The sequence below is a fragment of the Mauremys reevesii genome, linkage group 9, assembly GCF_016161935.1.
Source record: "Mauremys reevesii isolate NIE-2019 linkage group 9, ASM1616193v1, whole genome shotgun sequence".
NCBI lineage: Eukaryota > Metazoa > Chordata > Testudines > Geoemydidae > Mauremys > Mauremys reevesii.
In genome coordinates, this window is record NC_052631.1 from 41,395,383 (window position 1) to 41,411,184 (window position 15,802).

Below are 15,802 nucleotides of genomic sequence, written 5' to 3' on the forward strand. Positions count from 1 at the left end.
GAATACCCTCTTACGCTCTCCCAACACCGGGGCATGCTGGGGTCTCTGGGCTTCAAAGCCTGCAGCAAGGGTCCAGAAGCAATCCTCACAGCTTGTGTCTGAAGTGTTTAGGAGAGGGCTATCAGAAGTATTGTTGTGCCATTTGTAAGACCTTTCGACCCAGGACTTTAACAGATAGAGAGCAGTGCCTGAAGGTCCTGTTGATGGAGGCAGCACTCTGCCCCCAGTCTGACACTAGGTCAATGGACCCTGCACTGAGTACCTTTTCCTTGGTGCGGAGCACTCCGGCACCATCAGCAAGGGCACCGGGTGAGAATAAAGACTCGTGGCACTGTTCTGGCTCCATTAGCAGCTCACATGCTGCATGCAGGCGCCGTTGGCAATCGCTGGTGCTGCAAAAGAAGAGGAGGCCTCTTCTAGGCCTAAGGAGCCTGCTGTTATTAGACCTCAGTCAGGCCACACTATTTCTGCTCCACTGGTGATGGTCATGCCGACTTCTGCCTGCGTAGAAGGGCTGTTGAGTCCGGAGCCTCCTTGCTTGCCAAGGCCGAGCTGTGAGCTGCACCTCCCTTTGACACTGGAGGCGTTTGAAGTGGCCCAAGAACTGCTTCACCTCATGGCACCGTTCTCTCCTCCTAGATGGGACAGGTTGCTGGCACCAGTCATTCCCCGGGATCCTTCAAGGGGCAAGCCCGCTGTGATGGCCGGAGCACCACTCCCTGGCAGCAGAGCACACCCAGCAGCCGTGCCGATCCCTCACCGCATAAAAGCACAGTGCCTAGAAGTACCCGGGACCAATACCCGGGACCAGTACCCTTACCCGGCACAATAGCAGCCCCCAGCGCAATGGCCCTTTTCATCAAAGCCAAGGTCACAGCCAAGAGTCTCATTCCAGGGTGACAACCGTGGCCTTGGCCTCATTTGTCCGCCCCACCCCCGCACCGCCGGCACTGGCGGTAGGCCCATTATCACCTGCACTACCATCTTGACACCTCCAGTGCAGCTGGCACTGGGCCTGGGGGTCTGGTAGCCCTGGCACCGGCAGGGACTCCAGCAGTGACGTGGACTCCAGCACTGGCGGTGACGGCGATTCCAACATTGAGAATGACATTGGCACCGTTGGCACTTTCAGCACTGGCAGTGCCTGTGTCGGTGTATGCAGCCCCTACACTGAGGGGCACAACACCATCTGGGTTGGCACTGGCCCAAGAAACCCAGGTGGCGTGGGACCCCTTGGGTGCTGAAGGAAGTGAGCAGCTACCCTTCACGGGGGTCTCTTCCTCAATCTCACCAGATGAGGCATTGGCAGGCATGGCAACAGCCCTGGCCTTGGAGGACAACAGGGTTCTGTAGCAATTGTTGCGTAGGGTTGCCCAGGGCCTGGGCTTTCAGGTGGAGGAGGTAGTCGAGGATGCAGATCCGATGGTGAACATCCTCGCCCCCTCTGGACCTGCACTTATTGCACTGCCACTTATAAAGACCATCTCTGACACCACGAAAACTCTGTGTCAGACCCCAGCCTTGTTGCCTCCTATGGCTAAATGCAATGCAAGATGCTACTTTGTGCCGTCCAGGGGTTACGAGCATGTATACATGCATCCCACACCTGACTGTCTTGTGGTCGCTGCTGCCAACCAATGCAAGGATCAGGGCTTCCAGGGACACTGAAACCGGCCCTGAAGAATCAAGAGCAAAAAGACTTAACCTTTATGGGAGAAAGGTCTACTCCACTGAAGACTTGCAGCTTTGCATATCCGATCAGCAGGCACTCCTATAACACCTGCTTGGCGATGGCTAAATTCATGGAGTTGCTCCCTTCAGACTCCCATGCCAAGTTTTCGGTGTTGGTTGAGGAAGGGAGACTCCTCTCCAGGGCGTCCCTTCAGGCAGCACTTGATGGGGCTATGGCCACAGGAGTGGCTATGAGAAGGGGCTAATAGCTCCAGGTTTCTGGCATCCCCTACGAGGTACAGCAAACCATTCAGGACCTGCCTTTTGAGGGTGAGACTCTCTTCTCAGAAAAAACTGACAAAGGGCTAAACAGCCTTAAAGACTCTAGAGCCACTCTCAGGTCCCTGGGCCTCTATATGCCTTCAGCACAGCAGAGACACTTGCGTCCGCAGCCTCCTCAACGGTTTGGTCATCAGAACCACCAGGATGGCTCCAGAAGGAGAAATCGGAGTGGCAGGAGAAGGCTGTGTGAGCCCTCTGGCCAGGGCTCGGGACATTCCAAGCCATCTTCAGGGGCCAAATGAAGGTGTGGTCAAGGACAGCGCACCAGAACAAGATCTGGATCCACCCCACCGTACCTTTTCGCTTCAACTTTCCCCTTTCTACCGTGCATTACTTTGAGTATTACTTCGGAACGCTGGGTGCTCCACTCAGTAGAGAGGGGATACTCCATCCAATTCTGTGCCCTCCTGCCCTTCCATCCCCTTTCCCCATCCCTCTTCAGGGACTCCTCTCATGAGCTGCACTCACTCCTGTCGCTAGGGACAGTGGAAGAGGTTCCTCAGGCGCAGAAGGGCAAGGGCTTCTATTCACAGTATTTCCTAATACTGAAAGCCAAGGGCGACCTCAGTCCCATCTTGGACCTGTGGGAACTCAACAAGTTTGTGAAGAAACTCAAGTTCCACATGGTCTGTTTGGTCTCCATCATCCCCTTGCTGGATCCAGCAGACTGGTATGCTGCCCTCGACTTGAAGGACGCATATTTTCATATCACAATTACTCAACCCCACAGAAAGTACCTCAGGTTTGCGGTACTAATACCCACTAACAATTCACAGTCCTTCCATTCGGCCTGTCAGCAGCACCTTGAATCTTCACCAAGTGCATGGCAGTTGTTGCTGCGTTCCTGCGCAGGCACCAGGTACAGGTGTTGCTGTACTTTGATGACTGGCTGATCAGGGACCATTCCAGGACCCAAGTAGAAGCTCAGGTCAGATTAATCAGAGCCACCTTCGACAACCTGGGTCTCCATCTAAACAAAGCAAAATCGACTTTGTCCCCCTGTCCAGAAGATAGAGTTTATAGGGGCAGTACTGGACTCGACCCAAGCTGTGGCCATACCTGTCGGAAGAAAGGTTTCAGGCCCTGACAGATATCATTCAAGGCATCAGACAGTTTCCCACCACCACAGCAAGGAACTACCTGAAGCTTCTCAGTCACATGGCTGTCTGTACCTACATAGTGTAGTATGCCAGACTCAGGCTTCAGTCTCTTCAGTCATGGCTCATGTCAGTGTATTGCCCAGCCTGGGACAGCTTGGACAGGATCGTGACCCTGCCTCGCCCAGTCCTCGACTTTCTCTTGTGGTAGCTCGACCCTTAGGAGGTGTTTTCAGGGGTCTGCTTCACCAGTCCGCAACCGTCTCTCTTGCAAGTGATGGATGCATCAGACTTGGCCTGGGGAGCTCATCTGGGAGACAGCAGGACCCAAGGTCTCTGGTCTCATGCAGACCTGGCTCTCTACATCAACGTCAGAGAGCTGAGAGCAGTGCGCCTAGCATGCCAGAACTTCTGTGCACTCTTCACGGGACTTTGTGTATCTGTTATGACGGACAATATAACAGCAATGTTCTATATCAACAAATGAGGGCACATGCTTCCCCTGGACATCACGTTTTCAATCTTCCAGAGGTGGGGCTTTCTCCAGATAAACTTATTCACCACATGACACACACAATAGGAAATGCCAGCAGTTCTGCTCCTTCAAGAATCACAGCTTGGGCTCCAGAGCAGACGTGTTCCTCTTTCCATGGGGAGGCCATTGCCTTTCCGCCCATACCGCTCATTCACAAGGTACTCCTCAAGATCTGGGGGGAATGAGCTCAGGTCATATTGATAGCACCAGCTTGACCCTGTCAGCACTGGTATACATCTCTCCTAGACATGTCTGTGGAAGCCCTGGTCATTCTTCCAGGACACAAGATCATGGTAGTCTTCAACATCTGAACGGTGTGTTGCTTCACCTCATGGCATGGAAGCTCTGTGGTTGAACCCGATGGAGCTTTCCTGTTCAGACCAGGTTAGACTAGTCCTCCTTGGCAGCAGGAAACCCTTTACGAGACCCACCTACCTCGCCAAGTGGAAGAGATTTTCAGTGTGGCCAGTGCAGCACCATTCATTCCCGACACTAGCCTCAGTGCCAGTCATTCTGGACTACCTCCTCCATCTGAAGCAGCAGGGGCTTTCGTTTTCTTCAATAAGAGCACACTTAGCTGCCATATTGGCCGTCCATCCAGGTGCAGGGGGATGCTCGATGTTTGCTAACCCTATGGTCAGCTGATTTTTAAAAGGACTCGACAGACTGTATCCTAACGTCCGTCAGCCTGTCCCCACCTGGGACCTCAACCTGGTCCTCTAGGCTCATAGGACCACCCTTTGAACCATTGGTGACATGCTCCCTGCTCTACCTGTCTTACAAGGTGGCGTTCCTGGTAGCGATAATCTCAGCCAAGAGGGTGTCTGAACTCAAGGCCTAAATATCAGAGGCTCCTTACATGTGTTCTGTAAGGACAGGGTTTCCTCCCGAAGGTTGTGTCACAGTTTCACATCAACCAGGACACCTGTCTCCCAGTATTCTACCCTAAGCTGCATTCCACCTGCAGGGAGCAGACTTCACTCACTGGATGTCCGCAGGGCACTAGCCTTTTACATCGAGAGAATGAAGCCATTCAAAAAAATTGGTCCAGCTACTCGTGGCGGACAGAATGAAAGGTCTGCCTGTGTCGTCACAATGCATTTCATCATGCACATGATCCATGATGAAATGCATTGTGATGTGCTACCAGCTGGCAGGGGTTTCTGCACCTCCAGTCACTCCGCTCTTTTCCAGGGTGCAGGCTTCATCAATAGCGTTCCTGGTGCAGGTCTCCACTCAGGAAATCTGCAGAGCGGCAATGTGGTTGTCCATCCATACTTCCATCACTCACTATGTGATTACCCGGTAGGCCAGAAACGATGCAGCCTTCGGACGAACAGTGCTCCCATCAGTGGAAGACTCCAACCCCACCTCCTGAACTTAGGCTTGTGAGTCACCTGACTGGAATTGAGATGAACAAGCACTTGAAGAAAAAACGGTTAGTCACCTTCTCATAACTGTTGTTCTTTGAGATATGTTGTTCATGTCCATTCCAATACCCACCCTCCTAGCCCTCTGTCGGAGTAGCTGGCAAGAAGGAATTAAGGCGATGGTGGGTGGGCTGGGGTCTATATTGAGTTCCATGATGGCGTGACTCCAGGGGGTGCCCAAGCCAACCTGATGTATGCTGCTAGGGAAAAATCTTCTGGCTACCATGCACGTGCGCGGACACACACCTAATTGGAATGGACATGAACAACACATCTCAAAGACAACAGTTACCAGAAGGTGAGTAACCGTTTTATACTGTCTTGCATTACCTTCTTATAAATAAACTAGGGAAATACATCCTAGATGGAGCTGCTATAAGGTGCGTGCATAACTGGTTGGAAAACTATTACCAGAGAGTAGTTATCAGTGGTTCATGGTCAAGCTGGAAGGGCATATCAAGTGGGGTCCTGCAGGGATCAGTTCTGGGTCCGGTTCTGTGCAATGTATTCATCAGTGATTTTAGATAATGGCATAGAGAGTACGCTTATAAAGTTTGCGGACGATACCAAGCTGGGATGGATTGAAAGTGCTTTGGAGGATAGCATTAAAATTCAAATTGGTCCGGACAAACTGGAGAAATGGTCTGAAGTAAATAAGGACAAATGCAAAGTACTACACCTAGGAAGGAACAATTGATTGCATAAATACAAAACGGGAAATGACTGCCTAGAATGGAGTACTGCGGAAATGGATCTGGATCACAAGCTAAATATGAGTCAGCAGTATAACACCATTGCAAAAAAAAGCAAACATCATTCTAGCACTAGCAGGAGTGTTATAAGCAAGACATAAGAAGTAATCCTGCTCTACTCTGTGCTGATTAGGCCTCAGTGTCCAGTTCTGGGCGCTGCATTTCAGGAAAGAGGTGAACAAATTGGAGAAAATCCAGAAGAGAGGAACAAAAATGATTAAAGGTCTAGAAAATACAAGGGAAGATTGAAAAAATTGAGTTTGTTTAGTCTGGAAAAGCGAAGACTAGTGTGTGTGTGGGGAGAACACAACAGTTTTCAAGTACTTAAAAGGTTGTTATAAGGAGGGAGAAAAATTGTTCTTGTTAACCTTTGAGGATAGGACAAGAAGCAATGGGCTTAAATTGCAGTAAGGGTGGTTTTCAGGTTGGACATTAGGGAAAACTTTTGCTAGGGTAGTTAAGCACTGGAATAAATTGCCTAGGGAGGTTGTGGAATCTCTGTAATTGGAGATTTTTAAGAGCAGGTTAGACAAACACCTGTCGGAGATGGTTTCTAGATAATACTTATTCTTGCCTTGAGTGCAGGGATCTGCATTAGAAGACCTCTCAAGGTCCTTCCTAATCCTGTGATTTAGCATCTGGATGTAACTTGCATGTTGTGGTGATAAAGGAGGAATAGTTAAAACCAGAAGAACAAAGGTTATTTTTACTTATGCACTGGTTTTTGGGCCAGTGTCGTATGTCCTAGGAAAGTTCATGGCCAAAAGTAACCTTTTTATTAGGAGCTTAACAACATGAAAGGACCTTGTGGTCTTCAAATGCATTACAACATTTTTATAACAAACTCAAAAAGAATTAATACAAAATTTGGACATGTAAAATAGAATTCCATTTGTAATGCTTGTTCTTTAACAGACTTTCAGTACAATGATTTTTAGTGGGGACCATTTTTACTCGAAAATATTGCCAGTTTTGGGGAAAAAAATGGTTTCTATCTGGTTATACTCCACAGACACTTCTCATGTGTTACAGTAGCTCCAAACAAAGGAATAAAAATTAAAGTAACCACACACATCGAAACAATGATGGACTGCCAATTGTATTCACTATTAGTAGGAAAGTAGAGATCAAGTGTTTCTATCGAAAGCCCAGAAGGACCTGTGAACTGGTATTTTTCATAAGTAAGGAAAGCAAATACTCTCTTCTTGACTGCAGTAGGTTAGTTAATATTGCACATTTCAGTGTCTTCATTTAAGCAGTACTGAAACTCTTACTGCAAACCTGAATGCAATCTCTTATTGCATACAGTCAGTTCATGCCAGTTTAAACAGACTCCTGGGAAATGGATGCAATATTTATAGTAACTTATGATTTAGAAAAGCCTTTTCATGGCAACATTGTAGATGTTTTGAATTCTTATAAGATTTGCTATAATTTTGGAATGCCAATTCTGTATGAAAGTACTAGGATGAAAAAATCTTCTCGCTTCACTGACTTCAGTGTTTTTAATCATGCAATTTGTATTTTTTTTAATTGTTAAACCATTTAAATTGAAATCGACCTGTACAGCTGCAAGACCACAGTGCTTCTACTCTGTTCAGGAAATGCAGTTGGCCCAAGAAAAATCCACAGACTTGCATGAGTTTGGGCTAAGCACTTAATCTGTCTGTGCCATAGTTTTTCTTTGTAAAATGGAAATACTAATGCTTTTTCTTCCATCATTTCTCTCGTATAGACTGAGATCTTGGTCAGGGACTTCTGTTGCACTGACTTTCAGTTTTAAGTGAAGAAGAGGTTTCAATTCCATATATCCTCCAATGTGTGCATCAAATCCCTTGGACACATCCTATTCACAAGCTCTGCATGAGGGATGTGAATTTCTCCCTTGAATAAGGAAGAAGGGGTTTTTGTTGAAATTTTATTTTGAAAATGTCATAAAATATAACAAACCACACTTCATATTCTAACTTGCTTATCCAGCTTTGTCACCAGATACCCTTCTCTCCTTCATTCTCAAATGTTTCCTTTCATGGTTCTTTATTCATTTTTACAGTATTGAATGTTTACGTATTTAGAAAAATGATTACAAAGATGATATTGTCAATGCCTGGTGTTTCTGGTTCTTAGACTATGTGTTACGCTGCTGCTGTTTCCTGGTATATTACTGTGGTTAGATTGTCCTCTAGTCTGCCAGGAACAGTGACGTATTGTTGTGGCCTTTTCTAACTGTTTTCTTTGCTGCAAGAGTCTGACTTAGTCTCTTGACTGCCACATGACCGAACAAGTAGTAAATAAAGACTGCATTGATGGCAATGGTGTTCATCTTGGAATGTGGTGTTTAACGGTTGCAACAAGTTATTACAACACACAAAGTAAAATACTGGGCAAGTATAACTTTAAATTGATAAAGTTAATGAGAGCAAATTAGTTTTTCATGTTGTTCTTACCTTCTACTTAAAACTTGATACTAGTTTTCAGCGAAAACTAGAATAGAAAAGGCTTTTCTGTATTTAAAAGTTAAGTTTTACTCAGTTGATCAAATACAAATCATTTAAGCTAATCCCTTGTTGTTTAAATTGTGGCTTTCTATTTGAAAGAGACAGCTTAAAATAAACTGATTTTAATATTTATTTTTGTATTACCATAGTATCTAGGAGCCCTAGACATGGACCAAGACCCCATTTTGCTAGGTGCTGTACAAACACAGAACAAAAAGACAGTCCCTGCATGATGGAGCACTACCTTTTCTTAGTGCATGTAACATTTTATGCCAGTTTTCAGTATATCAGTTTGAGGTCAAGTATTGGTATTTCATTTTGCAGGAATTCTGACCGCATGTCTTGGCTGGTGATGGGGTACACAATATGCTTTCAGACGTACAAATTACTACTGACTTATAAAGTATATGAAGAATTGATTTAGGACTAGATTGTACCCTTGCCTTATGAGGCTGTTCAGGAGAGTAAGTGCTACTGGACATAAGTAAGGGTGTCATCAGGCCTTTAGTGTTTTAGGTTATATTGCCAATGCATTTGTTTTTTCTTTCCAGCACCCCACACTCTATCATTCTGTTCTGGTGAATAATTTGTAATTCTTTATGTTAGCAGATGAGGTACTGCATTATGGTTTGGTTTTGTTGTTTTGTTAATTTAAAAAAAACACACTCTGCCAGTTCTTATTTAAACATTTAGCCTCTGGAGTATCAAGTTCAGGAAAAAAGAAAATTTCCAACCTAAACATACAGGACAAGATCCAACATGTTTATTTTAAAAGGACTGCACTAACTTGGATCAATTTTAGATGTCAATAATTTAATGATATATGCCAGCATATGATTAAAATGGATGCTGATGGAGGTGCAAGATGTTTCTCATTGACTATAGTTTTCTGCTGATAATTATTTTTAAAGAAAAATATGTAGGATTGTCAGACTACTGAAAGGGAAAGTCTTTAATAAAAATGATAAATTAAATTATTTGACTCATTTCTGTTTCTCCATCCCATGCTTCTCTCACACTCTCATCCCTACAGGCCAACAAAGTTCTTGTCCCCAGAATAGCTATCCAGTATTTGTGTTTAAATTGGATGAATGGCAACACTTTCCTAATTCAATTTTCAAACATAATGTAAACAATATATAGACATTACTCTGAGACAAAGCCTCTCTGAACTTAAGGATGTGCTGGGAGGGAAATTTGTAATTATAACTTTTAGTGTAGTAATATGATAATGCTTCTTATTAAACATGTAAGAATCATACCCTGATTTATAACAAACTCATAGTTCAGCTTTTGGCCTCAGAATACCATTCAGTCCAAGATAGTTTAGGATGAAGTTATTACTCTGGAAGCAGTTAGTATTCTAATATTTAGGATTAGTTAGCCCTGATATTTTTTCAAGGAAATTTTTCTCTTAATGCTTTATAAAAAGGTGTCTGCCATGTGTTAATGTTAGTGGGAACAATAAGTTTGTGTACGTTTACCATACTATTTTGATGTACCTAATGTTGCTTCATCACAAAGCTCTCTGAATGAGCTTACACGATAGAAGACTTGCATTTCTCCTCGGCAGTATTGGACCAGCTTCCTGCAAAGACTTAAACACTTTATCCCAGGAGTAACCAGGGTCGGTGCAACCCATTAGGTGACCTAGGCAGTCACCTAGGGCGCTAGCATTTGGGGGGTGGCATTTCGGGTCCTTCGGCGGTGACCGCAGCGGCCAGATCTTCGGCCACCCCGGTCGTTGTTGGCATTTAGGTGGAGGGACCTTGGGCAGGGGAGTGCGGGGAGAGTCGCCCGCAGCAAGTAAGGGGGGGCACGGCACGCAGGGGAACTGCTCCCCACCCCAGCTCACCTCTGCTCCACCTCCTCCCCTGAGCATGCCGCCCCACTCTGCTTCTCTCCTTCCCAGGCTTGCGGCGCCAATCAGCTGTTTGGTGCTGCAAGCCTGGGAGGCGGGAAAAGTGGAGCGGCAACGGCGTGCTCGGGGAGGAGGTGGAGCAGAGGTGAGCTGGGGCTGGGAGCTACCGCATGGCTCCCTGAACTGGGGGGAGCTGCTGCGGGGAGGGGGTCTCAGGGCAGAGAGGGGGAGCTGCCGCGGGGAGGGGTGCCTCAGGGCAGAGGGGTGGGGTGGGGCTCGGGGGGTGAGAGGGTGGGGCGGCGCAAGGTGGAAGTTTCGCCTAGGGCACAAAACATCTTTGCACTTGCCCTAGGAGTAACCCTGCTGACCTCAATAACACTGTTTGTTTTAAATATTTTTAGTAATTAAAATTAAGCATATGTATGATTTTTGCAGAATTGAGACCTTGAATTGAATTGCTTTATTCTTCATTATGCCATTCCTTAGGGTGTTAATTTTTCTGACTGTAGCTAAACCCAGCTGTTATCCAGAACTTTCATAACACAACTTGAAAGCTTTGCAGTTATTTCTTCATTCATTAGAATAAAGTTTTATTACTTTTTAAAAATTTCTGTCTAACCTTAGCTGCGTTTTAGACTCTGGTCTTGTTCTGTGGCACATGTGCGAGAGTAGAATTCTTTACTTAATGAAAATAAATGCAGCCTTCCTTCCCTTTTAGAGGTTTTTTTTTAAGTTTTTTTTTCCCCTGAAAAAGCTCCAAAGATTTCTGAAAGCATAGGTATATTTTTTTTCTTTTTAAGATTACTGTTTTCAGAAGGCAATGTAAGTAATTACTTTGGGGAAAGATAATATATTTTGTGCCAACTTTTACTTTTGTGAATCAAGTTTTAACTATTCAGTTTTAAAACTGTCTACAGTTACCTTTTGATAAAAAGTTGTTAAATATTGGAAATGAATTAAACACAATCATACTGTACTGAAAGCATGTTTTTAGTATATTGTGGTGCTATATAGCATTTAACTTACTAGATGTTACTTACTTACTTACTAGGGATCTGGGGAAAAAATTGGTCCTGCTAGTGAAGGCAGGGGGCTGGACTTGATGACCTTTCAAGGTCCCTTCCAGTTCTAGGAGATTGGTATATCTCCAATTATTTTGAGGGGGGAGGGATAGCTCAGTGGTTTGAGCATTGGCCTGCTAAACCCAGGGTTGTGCATTCAATCCTTGAGAGGGCCATTTGGGGAACTGGGGTAAAAATCTGGGGATTGGTCTTGCTTTGAGCAGGGGGTTGGACTAGATGACCTCCTGAGGTCCCTAATATTCTATGGTTTCATAAAGATGAGACGCTGCATTTGATAATGATTAGGATAATATAAAAACAACCATATGTTTTGTGATGTCCACTTTTTGGTGGGCTAGACCACTTGGACATATACAAACACACTGAGAGAGTTGGAAGGGGATACAGATTCGGCACCTAGGATCTGCAGGCCGCTCTAAAAGGAAGGTTGTTCTTCGAGTGCTTGCTCATATCGATTCCAATTAGGTGTGCGCGTGCCTCTTGCACGATCGTTGGCGAACTTTTACCTTAGCAACACACGGTGGGTCGGCTGTGGAGCCCCCTGGAGTGGCGCCTTAATGGCGCTGGGTATATGCCCCAGCCGACCCAGCGCCCCCTCAGTTCCTTTTTACCGCCCGTAACGGTCGTTGGAACTGTGCAGCGCGGCAGAGCTGTCCTCCACTCTTCCTAGCTTTTGCTTCCCGGTTTTAGTTGTTCTAGTTGTTATAATATATATAGTTAGTATAGTGTAAATAGTGTTATAGTTATAAAGTTAGGCTTGTAGTTAAGTTTAGTAGGTTGGAAGGGGTCCTCCCCCTTCCTCCCTGCCTGCCGCCCAGGCTCAGGCCCAAGGCTCCATGTTTTAAGCCGTGTTCAGCCTGCTCAAAGCCTATGCCAACAGGAGACCCCCACGACTCTTGCCTGAAGTGTCTCAGGGAGTCTCACCAGGCCGAGAAGTGAGAGATCTGTAAGGTGTTCAGACCTCAATAGGCTCAAACCGCTCCTTATGGAGGTGGCCTTTAGCCCGGATCCCCTATCGGCATGCCAAGTTCTGGCACCAAGCGCATCGGTGTGCAGTGCCCTGGTGGCGTCTTTGGGTACGGCATCACAGGGAAACTCGGATAGAGGCCCGTGGCACCGGACCTCTCCAGCATCGCGTCCAGTGCAAGTGGCTTGGCGCCGTTCTCTATCTCCAGGACAGAAGAAACTGTCTTGCAGCAACTGGCGTCGGCACCTCCTTTGCTAACCTCGGAGTCGCATCCGGCACCTGAGCAACTGAGAGTACAAGCACCAATATTGGCACTGTTGACTCCAGCACCGAGGGAGGAGCCATTGAATCTGGTGCACACTGGCTTCCCAACCCGGACTATGGTTGAGCCCCGGCTTCTGTCGACACCGGAGACATTCACGAGAGCGAGACCCCTCATTGCCTTCACAGAGCCAGCACCGGCGCAGACTGCAGCACCGCCTCTGACTTCTGTTATAGTCTGAGGGCAAGCCTACCCTAATACATCCGCCATCTCCTAGCATGGAGACGTGGCACTGCTCCCGATCCCGGTGCCGTTTGCAGTCCCGACACTGTTCCCTCTCGCGGCCCCAGTCATACTCGCTGCTCCGGTCCACCTCTCTGCTCGGCTCCAGGCCGCAGTACCATTTGGACTCCTGATGTCGCTCCCGGCACCAGTAGCCGCACCGATCGCCTTCCTGGAGTCGATCCCGGCACTGCTCCCGCAGACGTTCGTCGTCGCCGTGATCCAGGTCTGGATCCTGGTACCGGGTCAGTCATTGACGTCGATCCCAGTACCGCACCCCGACGCCTCGCCGGTACCACTCTCCAGTGACCTGGTACCGGTCCGCACTGCACCCTGGAGAGTTGACAGAGATGCGCTCCACACCGCCTTGGCCATCGTGCTCCGCCTCACAGTCATCGCAGTCTGAAGGGGCCTCGCGCTCAGCCTACCCAGCTTCAGGCCAGGGCAAGGGTAATGTGGGTCAATGGCATGACGAAGGCCAAGACTTTAATCAGGATCCTGCACAATTGTCCTTCTGGACACCGTGGGTGTACAACCAAGCCCAAAGGGTTCCGTCAGGGGCCTTCCGTTCAGCCCATTCAGAACCCCGGGTACCAGAAGCCACCATAAATTGTCTCCCTCCGAGGGGTATGGAAACAGCTGCACCTACCCCAGCGCAGGCCCCAAGCCCCAGTGTAGCAGATCCTGCGCAACAGGACTGCTCGCTACACGATCCGCCACAGGACCCCCTGGATCCTGTGGCATCTTTGTCATCTTCTCTAGATGAGGCAGTGGCGGAGACAACAGCCTCGGGTCCTCCCCCGACAGACCTTTGTGCCCACCAAGACTTTTTACGTAGGGTGGCACATAATATGGACCTCCAAGCGGAGGAGGTAATGGAGTTGGAGGACCCAGTGGTGGATATCCTTTCGGCGGAGGCCCCGTCCTGAGTAGCGTTGCCCATCATCTGCACCATCCAGACCAATGCCAAGACAATATGGCAGACCCTCACCTCTATCCCACCAACGGTCAGCGGGGTGGAGAGGAAATGCTTTGTCCCCTCCAAGGAGTATGAGTACCTTTATACTCACCCTCAGCCATGTTCATTAGTGGTGTCCTTGGTGAATGCAAGAGAATGGCATGGTGAACAGGCCCCAGCACCCAAATCAAGACGCCAGGCGTCTAGATCTGTTTGGGCGCAAAATTTATTCAGCAGGATGTCTTCAGCTCAGGGTCACAAACCAACAAGCGCTCCTGAGCCAGTATTGCTATAACTCGTGGAACTCCATGGGGAAATTTCAGGAGTTAATTCCGCGGGAGTCCAGGGATGAGTTTGGGGCCTTAGTGGAGGAGGGCAAAAAGATGGTTAGGACCTTCTTACAGGCCTCCTTAGATGCAGCAGACTCTGCGGCTAGGACCCTGGCATTGGGCATAGCTATGCAACGCATCTCCTGGTTGCCGGTATCTGGCCTGCCACCAGAGCTGCAACAGACCCTGCAGGACCTGCAATTTGATGGGCAGGGCCTGGTCTCAGACAAGAGGAACTCTAGATTACAGAGCCTGAAAGATTCCAGGGCCATCGTGCGCTCCGTGGGTATGCACACTCCAGTGACCCAGCGCAAGCCTTTTAAGCCTCAGCTTCGAAGGTTTTACCTTCCCCCTTGTCCGAGGCAGGACTTCTACAGAAGATGCGTACGAGGTGGTAGAAAGAAATCCAACAGCCACCAACCTGGTCAGAACCAAGGCCCTCCCAAACCATCGGTGGGGCCTAAGCAAAGCTTTTGAAGGTGTGCCCGAGGATGGCGTATCAGTCACCACCCAGGATCCTTCCCCTCCTTTTCGAGATCATCTCTCCCATTCCACCATGCATGGTCCTGTATAACTTCAGACCGGTGGGTTCTTCGCATGGTGGAAAAGGGATATTCTCTCCAGTTTTCTTTCTCCTCTCCCTCCCCATTCCTCTTCAGGGACCCCTCTCACGACAACTCCTTATACAGGAGGTCCAAATGTCCATGAGAGCGATTAAGGAGGTTCCAAGGGAGCTAAGGGGCAGGGGTTTTTACTCCCGCTACTTCCTAATCTCCAAGGCCAAGGATGGGCTTCGACTCATCCTAGATCTGCACGGACTCAACAAATTCATGGTGAAGTTGAAGTTCCTCATGGTTTCACTGGGGACCATTATTCCTTCCTTGGATCCTGGGGACTGGTACGCCACCCCTCGACATGAACGACACATACTTTCACATAGTGATTTACCTGCCAGACAGGCGCTTCCTTCGCTTTGTGGTCAATCACGAACACTACCAATTCGCTGTCCTTCCCTTCGGCCTGTCCACGGCTTCCAGGGTGTTCACCAAGTGTATGGCTGTCGTGGCAGCCTACCTTCATCGTCAACGGAGCCAGTTGTTTCCGTATCTCCATGACTGGCTCATTTGAGGTCAAACCAGGGACCAAGTTCAATCCCATGTTCAATTCGCCCTAAGCACATTCTGCCGGCTGGGTCTCCTGCTCAACAACAGAAAGTCGACTGTGGAACCAACCCAGAGCATAGAGTTTCAGGGCAGTCCTGTACTCCAGACTCGCCCGCGCTCTCCTGCCGGACGCACGCTTTCAGTCGATGGCAAGCATCGTCGGCAGCCTTGTAAACTTTCTGACTTGCTTGGTAAAGATGTGCCTCAGCCTTCTGGGGCACATGGCTTCATGCACTTACGTAACCAGGCATGCCAGACTTTGGCTTCATACGCTTCAGGCCTGGTTATCAACAGTATATCGACCAGGTCGAGACAGCCAGAGCATGGTGGTCACTGTCCCGGAATTGGTTTTGACTTCCCTCCATTGGTGGCTGGACCCCACGTTGGTGTGCAACGAGGTACCATTTCACACCGCTGACCACCGGGGAGAAGGACGAGACCGCAGCTCTCTCGGAGGAGAGAGAGCCCAGACTGCGACCCGCCGCCAGCCAGGGCAGAGCGGAGGCGAGAGAGAGGAGGGAGGGCCGGGCCGAGGGGGGGGAACCCGGAACGACTCCGGCCGCTAGCGCGCTC

General features: G+C 48.2%; 1 protein-coding gene across 10 annotated transcripts in view; it reads left to right on the forward strand.

Moving 5' to 3' along the window:
- Positions 1-15,802, forward strand: part of PIK3CB (phosphatidylinositol-4,5-bisphosphate 3-kinase catalytic subunit beta) — a 224,566-nt gene that overhangs the window by 84,820 nt on the left and 123,944 nt on the right. Inside the window, exon 1 of one of the 10 annotated variants that reach the window (XM_039488098.1) lies at positions 4,861-5,083. The exons of the other annotated variants lie outside the window; for them this stretch is intronic. The gene's annotated coding sequence lies outside the window, so the exon portion shown is untranslated. Of the gene's footprint in view, positions 1-4,860; positions 5,084-15,802 lie in introns of those variants that run through there. 10 annotated transcript variants of the gene reach the window in all.